The 20950-nt window shown below is 41.2% G+C and overlaps 1 protein-coding gene across 1 annotated transcript in view; it reads left to right on the forward strand.

Annotated features, from left to right (window-relative positions):
* The window catches only part of nxn (nucleoredoxin), a 47107-nt gene that overhangs the window by 1072 nt on the left and 25085 nt on the right, over positions 1-20950 (forward strand). The window lies entirely within an intron of this gene.

Genomic DNA, 20950 nt, shown 5'->3' on the forward strand with positions numbered 1-20950 from the left:
ATCAATTCATGAAGTATTCTTTATTTTTGTCAAATTGAAATCAAGTCATTTCTGCTTTGGATTTATTGTCCTGTGGGCACATCTTTTTAAATTATGTCAGTCAGTGTAAACATTTAAATTTCAGAGACAATAAAGAAAAAAAAATTACAGCATGTCAAGTTATATCCCAATGTTCACCGCCCTAATAAATATGCTTGCAATCTGTAGTAATTTTTTAAATTTAAAAAATGTCTTCGCATATCAAATTCTTATTTGTTAGGCAAAATAAAAGAATGAATACATTTTCCTTCACTGGTTAGTAAGTGATATTAGTGGCTACACAAATGTGAAGCAAAGTCTTGCACTGAAGTGTTTGCTGTTTCATGTCAGTGGACAACGCCATTTTCAGGATTGTCTCTGATGTAACCATGCACAAAGACACTGCAGGCAAATATATTTTCCTTGTATTGGTCATGCATGTTGAATGCTGATTTAGTTTTCACAGTAAAATGTACAGGATTTAAAAATACTGTTAAAAAAAAAAGGCTTTAGAACCCCTGCTTATTCTTGATTATTTTCATATGGAAAATAATATCCTCTTAAATCAAAAACTGTCTGCATGATGTGAATATATTTGAACCTTTGTTGTATAATTTATTTATGTGTAAAGCCATATTAGCCAGAAATGTTCTGTAGCTTTTTTTTTTAATACATCTCCCGTTTTATCCAAAACAGATTTCTTTTCAGTCTTAAACCGTTTAACAGTCATCTTTCTGTAGTTCAGACGTGACTCAGTCTGCATCATTGTCTTGTAAATTCCTTCAGATTGCCAGTGATGATTTCTGCTACACCTCATAATGAAGTCCAGTCATGAATAAGGGTAGGAGGTGACAGGGGAGTAGAAATAATCTTCTTGTCAACCGGGGCGGAGCACATCCATCACCACAGTGCAGTGTAATTGTGCTCTAACTGCTTGAGGAGAATGTCCTTGGCACAAACATAACAATGGTTTGAGCTCTTGCAGGAGGCCTGTTGGCCGTCTCTGCCTTTTTGAAAATAGGACAACGCCATTATCTGTATGCGTTTTGCACGGCCTGCAGTTCTGAGCCAGTTTGGTCTTTATCCAGCCTTCGGCCTGTTGTTTCACCGTGACACATCAGTAGAAATTCCTCTCCCAGTCAGCAGCTTTAGAACAGTAACAGTATTTTATATATATGACTACTCCAGAGGTGCGCAGTAATTGTTGTTACCAATAATCAATTATTTAATTGATTATTTACGCATTTGGCCATTGAAGCTCTATTTGAATGGTCTCATCATCATCATCATCATCATCGGTCTCAAATTTTCACCCTTGAAGATTTCTGGTCGGCTTGATATATATGTATGTATTTATTATTCAAGGTGCTACTTTATTTTTTTCTCCTCTGAATAATAATGATTCAAGCAGTTGAGAATTTATTTCTGTAAAAATGCTTCATATTTGCTTGTTTTATTGACTCAGATGTGAGGATTTGATCTAATCTTTGTTATATATGAATGTAATATCCTTTATAGTTTTGGAATGTTGAATAAAAGAAACCGTTTTAATATATAAATTGCTCTATATTTTCTGACTTTCTGTTAAGTAACCACAGGGTAACTGGCTGATTCATCAATAATGGATGTATTTGTGAGTTGCAGCTCTGATTAGTGACTTATAGGAATTGAATCCTGGTGTGTTTGTATGTGAGCTATAAGAGTGAATGAAGAGGAGCTGTATAGTTGGTGAAGGCTGGTCTTATGGGGAGGGGGGGGGGTCAGTGCTGAGGCTCTTCTGGTCTTCACAGAAGAGCCTCAGCACTTTTTGACATGTGTGTGCAAGCTGATCTCTTGAAGGATACAATATTTCTCCAGTCATGTCTTTCATCACCCACATAAGAATCTCTGCACCAGCTTTTCTCTTCTTCCTCCTCCTCCTCCTCCTCCTTCAGCTGCACTGACTTGGCTATCGACCTCTCATTGGAGAAGGTCCTTTTCTTTTCTTCTTGCCCAGGGCTTTCCCGTTGCAGGAAATGTTTGTTATTTAATCACGGAAGGATAACATACTTGATTAAATGCAGAGGAAAATGAAAAGTCTGGTTTGGTTGGATGAAACTCAAACCTGATTTAATCCATCTCTAGATGGATACTTGATAAACAGGTAATCATGTTTTATTATTCTGTGTGGGTTTGTAACAGTAAATAGACTGAAAAGTTTAACTGTCAATTTTTTTCTTTTGCTAGATTTTATTTTGTTAGTTGAGCAGGCATACTTTTAGTCAAAGTTTCATTTATTTATTGTGTAAATATTCCACTTTGGTCATTTATAGACTACTAAATGGAGTGGAAAATGTCCTCAGCCTTTTAATATTCAACATTTTCCACTGGTGAGGTGCCGTCAGTCCAAAAGCCTGATGCGCCAAGAGGTCAAAACCCTGCTTCTGAACAGAATAACGGATATGTGGTGGTGTTGGTCCTGGGGACCCTGAAATAGCCCCCAGAGCGTGGACGCCTGCTTGTTGTGTGTGGACGGCCAGCTGTCTGACCGTCTCGGCTGGCTCGCAATGCCTTACATGGACTTGTGCAGCAGGAGTGAGAATGTTCCATGTAAATCAATTAAAGCCTTTGCCAACACGATGTGAAAACCAACTTGACCAAGGGGGGAGGGGGGGGGCAAGCCGGGACGCTGCCAGAGCTGTTCCTGCAGGAGACGAAAGGGGGGGGGGGGGGTGTCACATGGAAGCCAGAGAAAGGCCTCTTGTTGCAGTCCTCCTGGTCGGCTGTTCTGCTCTGTAGTCGGCCCCAGAGGCAGGACGCCGGTTTGCTCGGCCCGCCGCCAGCCCCTGAGGGCCCGGGGCGCTTAAGAGAGGGCCTGAGGAGGCCTTTCATCAATATGTCACTGATCTGCTGAAAACTGCAGAGCATCCAGCCACTCACGGCTCCTCGACCTGTGACAGTAAAAAAACGATGTGACAAGTGATCGAGCTATTAGATCTGCAGGAGGTGCCCCTCCCTCCTTCATCTGTCAGCGTTGTGTTCGGATATTGCATGTGTCCCATCAGATGTTTGGTTCTTTGTTGTGCTCACTCACATAGCGTGGACTAATAATATCCACTAAATATGACATCACACATTCTGTGATGTAGGACATCTGTCGTGAAGACAGAAGAAACCGTCCTGCTGGAGTTTAAAGCAGAGGAAGCCACGTAGCTGTAACTAGATAGTCGATTTGTTTAAATTGCACTTTACAACTCGATTATTACACAGCATAAGAAGCGCTATGGGCGTCATGCATGTTTGCATTTTACACTTCAGCTACGATTGTGAGAATTTTGGTTTTGTGTCCATTCTAAACCGTTTGTGAATCGGATCAGCAACAGTTGACTGTTTACACTGAAAAAAGGTGTTGCGTGTATTTTTCTTGTACAGTATTATCATTTGAATTTAAGCCAGAGTTTTACTACTATTTATGCATTCCAGTTTAGACGGCTGGGTTTTGTGTTACGCTTCCTTTTAAGTTTTTGTAAGACGACCTTGTAGAGGTCTCGTTACCTCCGCTCTGGCTCGCAGTGTGCATGTCTGTGTGTTGTGCTGCAGTTTGCTGCGACGCCATTGTGTTGCAGCTGTGAGGCCTTGTTGTTGTGCCCCATGTCTGACAGGACTTTATGTAAAGAATGAGCAGACCCCTGCTCTGCTGATGCCGCCGAGGGCCACAGGGTAAGAAGCTGGGTGTGTTTGTGATAGGGAAGGACGCTCAGCGATGCCAACTGTTGGATCTGACACCACCAAGCTTGTGTTTGTCTCCTTTCGCTGGCCATTGTGTCCTCTTTACTAGGAGAGGTGTAATATTGTGAGAGGTGATAATAGAGATCTAATCATAGATGAATTTCTAAGGCTCGAGTTTCCATAGTGGGAGTTTGGGGAACAGTTGTACGTTGTGAGTTGTAAAAAAAACCACCTGCCTACTTTTGTTATGTGTTGTTAAAAAAGCAGCACAAAAAAACTGCAGGGCTTCGACATCCGTCCGAGACTCACCGACCTCTGCAATTAATTCCAGGACTGACTTTTCTTCTTTGTCCTGATCCTGACTGTGGTTTCCAGTCAAGTCTTTCCAAAGCAGAGTGACGTTAAAGATATTAGACATCGCTAATGTGTTCACCACAGCTCCTGCAATGGCTCCCCCTCATGCATTCATTATCCCCAAAGCCATCCCAATCCTACATAACGACCCGTCGAATCAGATCTTATTACGTGAGAGCGGCTTAGCAGGAGATCCGTTCCATCCAAATAAGCAAAAGTTGGTATCTTCATGCATAAATCCACCATCATCTACTCTTGTCTATCTCCTACTGTGTTATGCAGGAGGTTTGCTCCTCATTTTCTCTGAGCTGAGAACGCTTCATGGATGGGTTGTTGTGTCTGGACCCTCCCCCACTCTGTCCTTCGGTCTCTAATTGCCCAACAGCTCGACCGCCCTTTCCAACAAAATAACGGCACAGCCGCCCCTGGGGTATCCTGCCATCCTGATCTGTCTTCCATCTTCCTTTTGTTACCTCTGCCAGATTGAATGTTCGTTCTTAGTGATTGCCTCTGTTTCCCCTTCATCACCACCACTGATCACATTACTTAAGCTAAATGAAAGACATAATGATGGATGAATGCTTTGGAATAACTCTAGAAGTCAATCAGACCTCCCTCCTCCAGGATATCTCCTGTCAGTTAGTGGATTTCATGTAAATTTATTCATAGTATAAAAATTTCCAGTGTGAAGTGTCCCCTGTGATGATAACCCTTCCCGTTCCATATGACCAACCCCACGCATTCAGGTTGACAGCACTGTTGTGTGTATGCAAGCCGTGAAGCCACCTTCATTGTGGGGTTTTCATCCGAGTGTAAACACTCCTGTAGCTCCTGCTGCTGTCTGAAAAGATCCTCGTTGCACAAAGAGAGACACTGTCTCAGCGTGTAGCATGGCAGGCCGGCACGAGCCCCGCGGTGCTACCCTGGTGCTTAGCTGCTTCACATGGTGATAGCACTTTTACCATGAGGCTAACAAGCAGGTGAAGAAAAAGTAACTATGTTCGGTAATGTTTTGTTAGATGTTGTCAGTAATTTAAGTCACCGCATTAAGATTCTTTAGTGGTTATGAAGGAGGAGTGTCTGTGGCTGCTTCAAAAAAGGGAAATTAGGATTTAACAATAGAAATTACATGCATGTTATTTTGTTCTGAGGGAAAATTATACTGTTGTTTGGACTCTTATTTCCAGGTGTTTCTCAAATTAATGGAAAATTAAAGTATAATTCAAATATTGATGGATGAAATAATCAGATTGACAGTGAACACATTTTGCTTCAAGTAATGGATTAATGGCTAAAAAAGATGGCATAAAAACATGAAATGCTTCACAAAAGTACTGGATACAGTTGAAAAAGCCACCCACCTGTTTTGTGTTGTAGTATTGTGCTGTGTAGAATGTGGAGGTATCCCTTTAACACTTCTCTGCAGTCAAACATGACTGGTGCTGTCACGACGGGACACCTGATAGGGATGTAGAGGATCTGCCCAACAACAAGGATTGGGTACATTAACTGCTGTGATGTGATTTTAGGGCTAGTAGTTGTGTTTTTATTAAGGTGGAGAGGAAAGGGAGGAGAAAGGAGAAAGGGAGAATCACTGCCTCGGGCTAAGAGATCACTGTGTGTGGGTGGATGAATTGCTCACTTCTGGTCCTGGGGGGCTTTGTTGACCTCCAAATGCTTCACAATGAGGATAGAGCTGCATCCAGTTAACATGTTCAAGGAATTAAACATGCTGTGGAACCATCAGACTCAGTGTAGCGTATCGTGATCATTAAAACTGTACTAACAATGTGGGCTTTTAATATTGATCGAATTTGGGCGTTCATGTACTTAAATTCCATTTGTTTTGTTCAATCTTTCCCCTTACTAGACGCAAGACTGGGAAAATCAGTCACAGGACTCAGGATCTGACATTATGAAAGAACTATGTTGATTTCTCATGAACTTCCAATGATAAATGAATGCTTCCAAATTAAGGAATGATGTGGTGTTACTTGGAATGAGGCTGATACCAGTAAAAAAAATGTCATGGTAATATCACACAGTGTGTGCTATTTCCGGGGTGTGATGATGCAATGTTGTTCGAGGGTTTTGTTTCGACATCACCTGGAAAATATTTGATGGTTGTTCAAGTTTTTGTGATGGTGGCGTTGACGTGGGTTTGCTCTGTCTAAGGGTTTAACGGTTCGACTTTTGTGGAAATTTGATTCTGTGCTTGGCATCAGATTTACATCACTGCACCCCGTCTGTGTGATAGACTAGAAGCTGCAGCCAGCAGGGTAAGACGTGTCAGAACAAAGTTTTAAAAAGAGTATAAAGTGTGGTTTTATGGATTTTTTTTTTTTGACGGAGCTAAGTTAATTGAGTGTTGACATGACAACAGGCAGAATAGTCTCACTTTACAACCAGCAAGAAATCAAATTAGCGGATTTCCCAAAAAGTGGACTTCTTCCCTCTATATATTTATTTCATTAACAGGATAACTGGATGGTATTTTCTTTGTGAAACATCTTGACAGTGACATCCTACGACAACGTGCCAGCAGCCATCGACCCCAATCGCTCAGCAAGATGTTCACCAAAAGAATCCTAAAAATATTCAAACCAGGGAATCCAGAATAAATGTAAAATACAATCCAGGGTTTTTTTTAACAGTTGAAAGACTCTTGAACTCTAGCAACCCTGTCCACACCAAGAGATCAAACACTGTCACACATCTTCATTCTAGCGCTATCGTTCACATACGTGTTGTCTGTTTTAAAGATGGCTGGCCTCTCATGATTCATTTGAGTTGGCTGATCTTCACATTGCTCCTCAACAGGCAAGCGTTCACACTGAGCTGTTAATCCCTGACAGGCTGAGGATGTGTCTGTCGTTTGTCTGTAAAGGTCGGATGCCTCCACAGATGGCCTCTCGGGATAATATTGAATATTGTATACTGAATCTGTAATACCGAATCAGCATGAATGCTGAATAGAGGGTTTTACGATTAATAAGTAATCTTTACATCTTTTACAGAGAGTTTAAGTGAATTTGATGCCCGTGTGTTAAAACACTACTAGCAGCATGTAACAGTACACTACATCAGCTTGGACAAGTGAGCATGCCAGTCATGCCAGATGGTATTTGTCACATGATAATTTAGAATTAATTTGTCAGCTATTACTCAAGGTCAAAGGTAGGCAAGTCAATAGGGAAAACAAATAATGGAGATGCAGTGTTGCCTATAATTTGATTCATACTGTTTAATTTACAGTATAATGCTGAATTTAGTGCTTAGCTGGTGGGAATATGGCCAAAAAATTAGTACAAGAAGGTCAACATTTTAAAGAAGTCACATGGGGGCAGAATGTGTGACATTTTTTTCAGGAGCGTATAGTCTCCTTTTAATTGTGATCACTTTCACTTTTGTTTTGTTTTGGTTTTTTGGTTTTTTTACTGCGTTGACCAGCTCTTTCGTAACATATCCTCTCTGCCTCTTGTTGCAGACACATTATCTGTTGTTAGATTTTGAATTACCTTAATGAAAACAGTGGAACTGAACCAAAATAATAAGGCTCCAGAGCATAAAACAGGACCAGCTACATCAACTAAAGAACTAGGTGTTGGTTCTATTTTGATTTTTGAGTGACATCTGTACACAAGCATATGAGATTAGTTTTACACATTCAAACACATAGTAGATGTATCTAATGCGTCTGATGTCAGAAAGTACTAAATTCTTTTCAGTTGAGGCCGAGTCATAAAATCTACTCCAGATAGAACTGGTCTTTATTAGTAGGTGCAGACATGTGGTGAATTTTGAAGTCCATGTGAGGGGACTTGAAATGTTGAATGCAACAAGTTAAGAAAGAAAAACCAAACAATCTCCAGAACTCTGGACGGCAGCGACTAGGAAGCCGTGAGCATGAATGTGTCATACTGAAGCGATTCCCATTAAACAGCCTCTGAGGGATGTGGTAGGGTGATGCCCCAGGCCTTCAGTGTTTTGGGCCTTCTGAAGTTTTAAAATAAATTTTTGCTGCTGTTTGATCCCATTTCGAGACAAATGCTGCATCCTTATTCAATAAATACCCCCAATACATGGATCCCAGAAATATTCCAGCTCATGCATCCGCTCCGGGAATCTGTTTGGCAGAAAAATGCCTCACACAAATCATTAGAGGTTTTTAGTAGAGTGAACGGTTTGACCCCCTGCTGAGGCTGCGCTCTGGCTTAGCTCTGCCTCTGTGTTGGGGGCTAATCGCTGTTTTGATGAGTCTTTTTTTCCCAATCTGTGTGCAAGCATCAGCGATCCCACAGCCATGTTAGTGAAAGGCTTTAGCAGCTTAAGCCTGTTGTAAGGAGCACCAGTGGTCTCATCTTTTCTCTGAGGAGTGTGACCGGGTCTTGGACATGTGAATCCAGGCAATTAGAGACACCAGGGCATCAGAGATTACCAGCACAGTCCCCGTCGGCTTCTTTCTTGTCCTGTGCATTGTTCAGTAAGTGTTGGGGCACTTGATGATTGGTGTTCTGCAGGAGATAACGTAATGCTGCCAAGGGGCTCTTATCTGGGTAATGAGTTGAGACATCATATTACACACTTCAAAACTTTTAGTCATTTTCTTCTGTGTTAAATGCTTCTGATTCTCATCATATTTTCACTATAGTAGAATGACAATAGTTGTGATGTGGATTTTCTGTTAGTCAAGCTTCCATCATTCAAGTTTGATTTGGATCACTTTATAAGTACATGAAGGTAGAATTGGAAAGCAGTTTACATGCTATCATACCAAAGATGAAGATGACCTATTACTTTAGGGCAGTTCCTGTCTTTCGAAATAACCCGATGAAAGTTAAAGTTAAAAAAATGTGTCATTGTTTTTTCTAGCTTACAAAGGAAATGAGGAACAATCTCAAAATCTTGTGACTTTTACTTCCTTTATTCAAATTTGTTTTTGTATATAAAATATAATTTTATATACAAAGTGTTGAAAACAAGTGATTGCCTCCATATTTACTTTGATAAAGGTTAAATAAATGCTTTATTATCATTACACAGAATAGACTTCGGGCCTGTGGAGTCTCCTAAAGGAGATGATGTGACACAGATGCAGACAGGATTCTCCCTGAAGCGGTCCTCTTCCTAAACTCATCCTGTTTGTGTACTTTAATGTAATGACGCTTTACTCTTCGATGGTTGTATTGAGTCTGTTTCAGGGAATTTTCTGGAGTCACAATTTTTTTTGTGAAACACCTATGATGGCGATTCCCCCACTTTTCAATCTAGGTTTAACAAACAAAAATACCCCCAACCTGTGTTTTGCCATCACCTCTCAAGACCTCAACTGTTCAGGTAAAGATCAACGCTTTTGGAACATAATGACTGTTCTGCAGTGTCACTCAAGTTTTAAATACTGTTTTCTTAATGATCCGAACATGAACAGGATTTGAAGCTTGTGAGTTTTATGGTGAAGAAAATGAAACTTTATGTGGAACCCTTCCTGCTGATGGGACTTGTAGCCTCTGAGGTGTGAAACTAAGTCTTGAGACTGCGAGTGGAGCGAGTGGAGCAACACACCCTCCATACCTAAAGCCTCCTTCGGGTCCACAGCGCTCTGGTACGCCTCTCACCACCTGCTCATTTAACAGCAATTCTGCTTTTGGAAGCAGCAGGTGTGCTTTTAAAACCCAATGTTGGCAGGTTCCGCTTTGACAGCTCGGGTTTGTCCTGCGGTCGCTGAAGCTGCTTTCTGTTAGGATGGAATGCTGCTGTCATGAAGTGAGTATAGCAGAGCTGCATTGATAGTTTATAGTCGTACAAAAAAAAAAGCAAGATAAAAGTGTTACTACCAAGTTATGCACTCTTGCTCCCCTATTTCTTCTCATCCAGCAGCAGTAGGCAGCAGCCAGAGCCAAAGGCATGCAGAATGTTCATAAAAGCGGGACAGGCTAATAAAACTAAAGGAAAATTTTGCTGCAAGAGAAAAATGACTGAATCTTTTTTTCTGGCATGATTAAATCCAGACTCAGATAAGCTGTTACCCTATGTGAACTCTGTCCGAAGTCATACTATAATCCCCACAGTGAATTCACCAGACCTGACCCGTCCTTCATGCTACTTGAGGTACAGCTGAATAGCTTTCCAGATGAGTTTTTCCTGTCCATTTTGTTGTTTTTACATTTTATTGATACTGAAATATGAGGCTAACCCTGAATGCTGCCTGTCATAAGATTAACTTTACCCAGGATCTGCAAGTTTTTCTGCTAACCCTTTACATGCAACTACCTTTTTGCAGATGTTGCATTTAGCTTCATTTTTTATTCAGCTCCCTATGGTGCAACCCCTCATTGGAGCATCTTGCCCTGAATGTGTAAAGAAAAGTCACTATGTGAAGCAGACTGGCCTTCTCCTCCCTGCTGATTCAATTTAGCACCACTCATTGATTTCCAATATGCACTCGACATGTACCTGGTGCAATCCTTTGTCCAGTTGCACTTGACCTCTATCTCATGTATGAAGTTAAACTCAAGGGTAAGAAAAGTTAAGTGGAATGTATTCGACGTGAGATCTGTTGCAGCTGTACCGATTGTTTGAGGCACTGTCGCTCTCTGGCTCGATGACTGTAGCTCCTACATCCTGTTAAAATGTAGTGGGCGAAATTCAGTCTATGTTTTTACTGAAAATCAAACACTAATTATACTTTCTTCTAGAAAGATGCATTGTCTTTAACTGTGAACCAACTATTTACAGACCTTTTTGTTCCATCCCCTCCTCAGGATAATGTCTAAGTCAGGGTCACAGTGCATGTGTGAAAGGAACTAGAGTGACGTAAGACCCAAACCAGAAACTGAAGTCCTACCCTGTACTTGTTTCTTTGAGTACTAAGCGTAGCCGACTGGAACAACACATCTAACATGTGGAATCATTTCTTGCAGAGTTCCCTGCGTGGCCGAACCCTTTGAGAGAGGAAGGCATCCTCAGTGTTTATCCTCAGCGTTTTGTTGCTTCAGGTGTAGAAAACATGTCCAAACGTATGTTTAAGAGAGCAGATGTTGCAAAGCTGCATCACAAAGTATGAAAGCAGCATTTTATTTTTCAAATTACAGCTGTTCCTGCAAGATAGAACTTTTAAACAGTCTGAAGTGTAAAAAGTTGGAACAGTTGTAGTTGGTTTGATTTTCTTGGAATGAAGCAGGACTAAAGGACAAGATCACCCGTTCCAAATCCCCTCTGTTCTCAAACCAAGATTTTATAATGCAATTGAATGTCAGAATATTCAGTCAAATTTTTTTCTCAAATTTTATTGACTACCATATTTCTTATCAAATTATTTTGCATAATTGTAATATCGATGATACAACCATTGTTGTAAGGTAAGCTGAGAAAAAAAGACTCACTAACAATGTTAACATCAACACTGATATCAAGATGGATGGAGCAATATTTGGTGGTTAAGCTTGAAACAACAAACATTCTGATCCAAAAATTACAACCATCTTGTTCCCACATCATATTTAGAACTTCAGAAAACACTAAAGTTGGACTGACGACCTCTCGGCTCAGGAAGGGGGACGGTGAATAAGCAGTTATTTTTCGCTTTGAAAACCAAACTTCCCTTCATGAAATAATAAATAATTAAGTTGCCATCACAATAATCCAGAAGTGTGTGATGCGACCATGCATCCTTTTAAGCTCCCTCAGCTGGAGCACAGCGATGAAAAGAAGGAAATGACACATTTCCAATGGTGTGCCCCGTCTTTGATCCTCAACCTGCAGCCATTATGTGTCATAATATTCCAGTCAAATTCCTCAGATTACCATGCTTTTGATGCTCTTTCCGACATGGCTTTGATAACGACATACTGTGTTGATGAATATAGCTTTTGATTTAGTGCATCATTTATGGCACACAATAAAACTGCTGCTTATAATGCAAACACATAGAAAATCATTTACATAAATGATGAAAAGTGGTTCAGTCACTCTTTATATACAGTATACGTGCCAGAATGGAAACATGCTTGTGGTTTGAGGGTTTAGTGATGCAGGTGATGTTTAACGGGGTTTGTGTTCTCAGTGTTGAGTTAACACATGTCTTGGTTTTGTGTTTGCCAGTCATGAAGTGTGATCAGCTGGAGGGCGGCAGGATGAGGATTGAAATGATTACTGCGGTGTGCCAGATTAGTCAACACCATACAGCTGTTTCCTATATTGCTGAAAGAACACAGAAAGTGGAGCCATAGCAACCCTGTGAAGTTAAAATATGACTTCAACATGTAAAAACTCCAAAAATTTGCCTTATCGCATGAAGGTATGTGTCATCCAGCTCACTTCAGACCAGCATCCACAAAGAAAAGAACATCTCAGAAAGCAAATGAGGCAGAAATGTCTCTTTTGCATTGGTCAGTTTTGGGCAGAATGGTGTGATCGTGTAGAATTCGGGTGCTCAGAACACGATGGAGGAAGTAAGTTTTCAGGGCTTCAATAGCTAATAAAGCAGAACAATACTGTCTTTGTCAGCAAAGGTGGTGCGCTTTAATATCAGCAAAGAGGCTAAGCCCACTGTGACTATTTCCTGACTGAGCAGCTCTCCGTCATCACATCCTGTCTAGTGCAGCCACTGGAAAATGAAACTCTTCAACAGAATTTGACCAAATATTAAAGTATATTTTTATGCTGAACACATTTAATAGATCACGCATCTCAATGTTTACTCTTGTGTGCAAATGACATCGTGGACATTAAGGTCATTTCACCGGTTATGGGCAAGAAGTGGACATTATGGGCAGGCATTTATCTCACAGTTTCCTGTTATTTATCTGGAGGACCAGACTTTCCAGTTGATTTCCAGACTGTGTGCTACTCTTCCTGCACACTTTCTCAGGCTCCAACAAAAGCCCCCTCATTGCTGGCCCCTTGTAATCCTCTTTGCCGGCCCCCCTCCCTCCAACATTTCTCTCTCTTCTTCAATAAGCTCCCTCAATAGGCCAGGCACCCTGCTGGGTTGTCAACATCAACTAATCATGCTGAGAGCTGCCGCAAGTTTAAATGTTTGGAAATACTGCAAAGCTGCTTATATGGAAGTTAAATACTTTAACTTTGAAACCGTGATTCCTTTTTTAGATGTCACATTGAAACTAGTATGTAAACACCGGAGGATGGTGAATTACAGATATAAACCTGTTTTCTCAGCTACCTACCAAAGTATGGGTTTCATTCTTTAGATGATTGTCGTCGCCTTCGGCAGGTGATATAGACCATAGCGATAGCTTCAGAGCCTCCCGGTGGATTTTTGTTCCTGTTTGTATTGTCTTCCTCGTCAATGAGCAAGATTGACTGGACTGTCAACTTTCCATCAGGAAGCAGTGTGTGGGTCATACACAATGTGCCTTGACATTGCAGTCTGTACAAAGTAATATCTCGATGAGGAAACTAAAAGGATACAGCAAGGAAAGGGGAAAAGGAAATCAATGTTGTTTCCTTTCAGGAAATATTTTGCCAGAAACCTTCTTTGCTGCAGTTGGAGTCTGTCTTTGGACAAAAGCAATCAAAGCTTCATTTTTTACAGTATATCTAATATATGGCTTTGTATACATTGGAAAGTGATAGATGAATAGATGTCTATGGGAGAGCGTAATTACCCTTGTTTTACCCTTGATTGAACACACAGCCTTTTTTCTTTAATGAAATTACAATTTAGTTACTAATAGAAATTATAGATTAGGTCAGGCAGCTCTCGGGGTCACAAGCGTTGGTGGCCACCTGACTCCGGATCGCTGATGTGCAAGCCTTGAGTTGGGAACCTAATGGGTGCTGCATGTGACATCAATCCTTGCAACTTCCCTGGCAGTCTGCCCCAGTTTTACAATAGCTGCTCTTTTCATTCCAGACCTCACTGAGTGATTCCTGCCCTCTGCCCCCGGGCTGCAACGAGCATCGTTGTCACTCAAGTTGAATGAGAGCAAGCGTGGGAGGACGTCCTGAAAGACAGTGACACTAAAAAATCCACTCCATATAAACAATTGGGGCATGCTGATGCATGGGGCTAGTTGTCTTTTATGAGAGTACCTCAGAATGCACGCTTTACTTACTGGTTTTTGGGTACTGTGAAGCCATGAAGGTTTTTCAGGTGATTTATAGGAATTATTTCTCACTTTCATGTGGCCGTTTGGAATACGGGAGGAATGTGAGACCAGTGCTCCCTGAGTATTGCAACGCTGTCTCTTGAGCTTCCACAATGCTGCTGAATATATGCAGAGCTTTTTCTTGACATGTCTTGTATTGTTAAGAATCAGTACTACCATCCTGCTCCAGAAATTTCTTTCAGTCAGGACCATTAACGTTGATCGAATCCCTTTGTGACTCCAGCGTCCCTAAAGGACCAACATTTTCCAGCTGTGGAGGTGAATAACCTTGTGTTTCTTCAAAACTAAACAATACGGATTACAGTCAGCCCACAAACTGTTGTGGGATGATGATGATGACATCATGTAAACTTTCAGCTATGGTGTTAGGCAAAGAATGGAACAGATTTCTTATTTCATCATCCAGCTGAAGGAAACAAATGACTATCCTTGTGAAGGAGAACCAACGGTAATGCCACGCATATTAATGGAGGATGTGCATATTTATCTCCATTAATACCTTCTTATGTTTTAGTGCTTGTGTAAATGTGTGGTTCTTTTTGACATTTATATAAAAATCTGTTATTTATCAGCATATCATTATGCAGTAGCAGTTTTTAAGTCTACAACCATCCCTTTTGAGCATTTTTTGTCCTCTATCATTCACACACTTTTTTGCCTGAAAAACAATCATTACAATGAAAAAGGTCTTTGACTGTGATGTTTGTCGCTGCCTTAAAGCCTGACTCTGTGCTGTTTATTCATCATAGCTTAATGGCAAACATTGCTGCTTCAATTTAGCAGCTGTTTGGAATGAAACAAATAAACCCCCAGGTGTTTTTTTGTCATTAGGTTATCCCAGACAAGGGAGGTTTTATTATACCAATCTTTTCATGTGCTCCCATTGAGGAGACCAGTGTGGAATACTTGGAGTTTAAAAAGGTGTGGACACTGTCACAATAGATAAACTCTTGATTACAATCTGAGTCACACGAAACTGAGCTGCTCATCTGTGTTGATAACACCGGTGACCCGTCTAATGGCCAAGAGGACCCTGAGCAATCTTGAACAAGTTCTTCCCTCAACAGTTAGGATTTACCGGTAATATAAAGACAGACTACAGATTTATTGCAGGATTGAAGCATTCGATGGATTGACGCTGCAGAGACATGAAAAATTGTGTGAAAGATTTTTAGTTGATAGAAGCCGAAGCAATTAGCAGTCCTTGGATTTCTGTAGACCCTCATCGAATGGGCTGTGTAACAAAAGCAGAATTGCGTCATCTCCCCTCTGCTTATTCCACGATAATTCCATGCAAGCAATCTTTTTTTTTTTTGGTTTGTTTTCGTATGATGCATGAAAACTGCTGACTGTATCTTCTTGTGGAAACAGTGAGGCATTCAGGATGTTTGTGAGCTCATTAAAAATGAAAAATGGCAGCATTGTCAGGTCTTTCATTTCACAGGAGAGAATCGCATTGATAGAAAAAAAAAAGATCCCATACAAAATTCCAATCTAGACTGAACCAGTCCAGTCTGGTCCATTTGCTGCTCGCTTAGCTGGACCACCCAGACTGACAGCACAAGTGGACATTGTCTTTCTCTGGGAAAAAGATTCATCAGAACTGCTTTCCAGATCTATCTCTAGCCAGAGACAAAAGGGAACACTCTGAAGATCTACAGGCCACTTTAGAATGTGCGAGTTTCCAGATTATATCTTCTAATGAGTTTGGAGATCACTTATTCTCTTGCTCTTTGGTTGAATGGTATCTCAGAGAGCGAAAAGTTAAAACTTCCTTGAAATTTGCTGTAGATATTAATGGTCCCTAAATAAGGAATGTCTAGCATTTGCCGTCCTTCGTCCTTTCACTCAGTTTCATCATCTGGCCCCCACATTCTGCTGGGTGCATTTTGTACAAGTAGCCTAAACAAATCAAGTATTTTATGTTTCGGAGACCCCACACCCCGATTGCAGGATGTGATGTCTAAACCAAGCATCTCTCTCTCTGGGCCTCTACTGGGTTTTTCAGATTATATACAGTTTGATTTCCATCTGTTTCTTTCATTTGCCAGACAGCTTCACACTAATACATCTTTTCTACAATGCGAAAGTAGACTTTGTAATGAAATGGTGTCCTCCTCCGTGTCTTTTGATGTGATACAATAACAAAAGTCTGCAAAGGGCGTTATTTTGAAAATTGACCAGATTTTCTAAGGTGTCATTTTGTCTGATTTCCCATGTTGACACATCTTCTATCAAAAATAGACTATAACTAATTCCGCAATAGAGTGACAAACTTATTATTAACGGTAATTAAAACGTTTATGAACCCTCCCCATACTGATATTAAACCACCTTCTATCTGTATTACCTGTTCTCACACTCTTATCGACTGTTTAAAGCACTTTTGTGTCTCAAGTAAGTCTGAGACAGAACCGAGCGCACTTTCGGATGCCGTCAGCCAATAGAATGCTCATATGGTATCACGTGACTGCATTCCAAAAATCCGCAATGAGGTGAAGTTGCGAGCTTTGATCCACACTGTATTTATTTTTCAATGGTAATTTAGTGACTGCTTGGGTTTTGTTTGTTTTCACCAACTCCACTCATCATTGTGTGTTTCAGGCATGCTAAGGTACACATACAGTCATCACTGTTATTTTACAATTAAAATTATTAGTAGAAGTCCCTTGGGGACTGTTTCCTGAGCACATCTTGTTCTAGTCAGAGTGAATTCATGCTGTTTTAAACAGCGCTGCTTTGGTACAGAAGTAAATGAAATAGCAGGAAATGTTTCGGGACCGTAAATTTCAGAGCAAGCCAGAGCGACATGCCACAGCAAAGAGCAGGCTGTGCAGTCTGCTTGTGGTATGTTATCTGCCAGAAATTATAAATATTATTTGAGCGAACTCATTTTTAGCCTTGTCGTTGCAGTCAGTCGTGTGAAATAGCAACCGCCGAAATCTCAACCACTTTTTCAACAGGCGTGAGCGTTAAGCACAGCGTTGGTCGTTGCAGCAGATCTCACATGTGGATTCCCTTTTATTCACGCCAGCCTGCTACAGTATTTATACCTGGAAGTTGTCAACTCAGATTTCATCATTATTTTCATTTTATCCATTTAGGCTGTCTCATTCTCGTGGGACACAAGTAGAAAATGTAAAGTCAAAATGTAAACTCTGCTGTGCTGCAGTTTGTTTTGAGGTAAACCAAAATTTTGGCATGCACGATCGCTGTTAATTAACATGTAGCTCATTGACTGCTTTGAGCCATGCTACGTAGGATATCAACAAATACACTCTGGGCTCTCAGATTTAGTTGTTTTATGTTGGAAGTCCAACCACTGTATTCTCTGTAGGCCACTATATACACTATATATTGGACAAGCAACTGTTTCCTGGCAGTTTGGCATCAATCAGAGAAAAAACATAAGCTACATGTTTTGATGCAAAGCCCCAAAAGTCCATAGACAAGAAAATGTCTGCAGGGTAAGAAGGAATACATTAAGTTCAGTCCAGATGAGAGCGGCAGAGCCAAACCTGTAATTAGACCGAGCTTGACAGTGACACAACAGGTCACAGCTCTAGGTATTGCCGACGGCTACATAAAGACCATAAGCCCTGAAAAGCAGTTTCAGTGTGACGATCCATCCACTCTCCTTTTGTACGACCATAACACCGCAGCCGCTGCGCCACGTTCCACCAACCCAGAGCACAATGCTCACCGGTCATCTGTGTGTACGCATGTCGGTTTTACTTGTGTCTGGCAGGATGCGTGTAATATTCCAGGATCACTTTGTCCTGTTCCTGCTAGTATGCATTACACTGAATGCCACTCACAGGCCAGAGGCAATGGGCAGAAATGTGTAGGTTTGTTCAATCCTGTTAATGTGGAACAGCATCTGATTAGATCCGCTCTGCATTGGGCAGCTCCATCAGTGTCTGCAAAGTAATGGCTGTCTGAATGTTGCCTAACACTGATGTGTTAGTGTTGCTTTGAATGGACCTGTAAAAAAAAACAGGGCTTCATCACCAGTGCAGAGCCAGTGAGTGTGCAGATTTGCATCATGATGATACAGTGTCTTACTATCAGCATGGAAGAACAATTGTGTAAAATGTTTGGCATGCTAAGTGTCTCAGTCAATCATCACTCTTCTTTTTTATTGTTGAAACGGTCATCTTGGATGGAGACTCAAGACCTCATTTCCTCCCTCCAGAGGAAGCCATTGCCTCTTAGTCATTCCTTTGTATAGTAGAAACAAAGAGCTGAATGCGTAAATCGCCAGAAGTACGTAATCCATGATGTCAAACTTGAAGGTTTGACTTTCAGGAGTTCTCCTTTTTGTATTTATTTCACTATGTCTAGTCTACGTTGAGTATTTTCACATCACTGCATGCATCGCTGCATGCCCAACTCACTGTCAATGACAGGGGGGAAATGCAAATACCAGCCAGGAAACGTGAAATTGTATTTTCCAGTACGGCTGAATGCCAACAGGTCAACTGTCACAAGGATATTTCTACATGATTTGCATTCTTCCACGGTGGGTGACCGAGATCCGAATGATTTTGAATCTCCCCCGCGACTCCTTCACATGTAATGTTCATCTCTCTTTGAAGAGAGGAAAATGGTTGGACTAATGTTTTAATAGATGATGCAAAGACCTTGCAAATGCCTCCTGATGTCTTTCATCCAAGTCATTTTTGACTATATTAGCTGTGAAGTGCCAGGAACCTTGCTTCATGTCCTCGTGTGGGTGGGTGTGTTGTTTTATGTTGTTTTCTTGAGAGAAAATTGTGTCACTGACAAATTGCACTGCAGAGTGCAATCCAAATCACAATCCAATTTTCCGCAGTATGAAAAACAGGACATACCTAAAGACGTATTATCTCACTGTGACTGCCTTCCATTCCTACTGAGCCTCGGAGGAAAGCATTTAAATATGGAATGATGGGCGATTGTGCAGCCCATCACCTATTCACCCTCTCCTCCCCCCTCATCCCTCATTACCTGCCTCTCTGCTGTGCTCATTCTATGCCATTACTGTCTGTCATTTTTTTTTTTTAAATGGGTGGAGGACAAGAGAATGGAGAAATGGAGGACTGGCAGGATGGCGAGAGAAGACTGATGGATAAAAACGAGACTATTTTGGTCGGCCTGCAGGTGCAGACAGCAGCGGGCTCACACTCACCAGCAGCAAGGAGGAAAGTGGTGACGGCTCTAATGTGGTAGCGCGGATTGACTGATGTCATTCCGTTCCTATCAGCTCTGGCGCAGCGATTGTTTTTTTGTTTTTTTACAAAAGCACTTGCAGATTTCTTGCCACTTTTCACGCCATTATGCAACGCAGTCTCGTCTTTCCAGACACATTGTCTCATTATTTCCAAGGTGGTATTGTTGCTGTTTGAGCTGATCTCTTGTACCACAGGGATTCCGTTTGTATTTGCCAGGTAGGAAGGAAAAATTCCATGGAGACTGCAAATTTGCTCCAAATAAATTACAATCGGAGAAAGAAAAAAAAGATTTCAGCATCTGAAAGAAATCTTGCAGTCCTGCACAAGAATTATATTTATTTTTATTTTTGCCCTTCTTTAGATATAAATACTGACATTTTGGTTGGAATACATTAAAATACCACACTTAGCTATACTATAGCTAAATATTTTGAAAATTGATAGCTAAAGGTAATGAACAAACTGTTAGAGTAGTTGGTTCCAGCAGCTAACATGAAAAGCTAGAGTGAAAATTTAAGCATCGAATTCTTTGAGCACCAAATTCAGCAGCAGCAGTCCAAAAGGTTCAGACTCATTAATCAAGATAAGTAGAAAAATTGTTGAATAATTGCGGCTGCAGACACACTAACACCCTGTGTGCTGTTAAGAGCAGGCTTTGACTATTGTATTGTGCACTCGGCCCCTGCAGGGCTGCTCACGCCGGCGCTGCAGTCGTGCACACGTGCAGGCAGACGGGGTGGGTCTGGCACCGGTGCTAACTGCTCCGGTGAGATGCTGCTAGTGACCAGGAGGGCATTGAGGTGCCCCGTGAGAGTTTTCCGGCTTAGAACAGCAGTGCCTTTTGTGTCTGCTGGTTATTTATAAACCCAGTAAACCCACAGCACATTCCAGGCTGCCATAAACACACCTCACCCATGTGTGTCCTCTTTGTCTCCACTCGGAACTGGATTGGAGTTGTCAGGATCGAGGGCGATATTGTTCAATCACTTTCACATCTGGTCTATTCAAGAAGACACAAAAAAATCAGTGAGTGTGTGTCTTTTTCTCCCGGTTTTGAAGCAGCATGGATCTCCATCTGACTTCCTCCTTTCTTCTTGCAGTATTTCATTTTACTTGGCTATATTGCATTTTTATGACTGCTGCTTGTGGTCTTCCATGACTCATATTAATGGTAGGGCCTCCTTCACTGGCACAAGATTCCTCATTTTAATGTAAGCCTATTACTGAACTGGACTTTTTTTTTTTTTTTAAGGTGCAACTTTCTCTCTCTTTCTGACCAAATGTCCCGGGAATTCCTTTTCCGAGTTTATGGAACAAATACACACACATCACATTTTCCAGGATAGTCTTAAAAACCAACTATGGGACAGTTAAGCATTCAGTTTGGTCATGTTTCTGTGTATGTAGAAAATGTTAAAACACACACGAAGAACTGATGAAGAAATGAAAGACGGACTTTTTGTTTTTACAGCAGCATCTCAGGAGAGTCGTTTGAGCTTCATCCTCTTCTTCCTCGTCTGCCGTTTT

Source organism: Antennarius striatus, chromosome 6 (genome assembly GCF_040054535.1).
Source record: "Antennarius striatus isolate MH-2024 chromosome 6, ASM4005453v1, whole genome shotgun sequence".
NCBI classification, from domain to species: Eukaryota; Metazoa; Chordata; class Actinopteri; order Lophiiformes; family Antennariidae; genus Antennarius; species Antennarius striatus.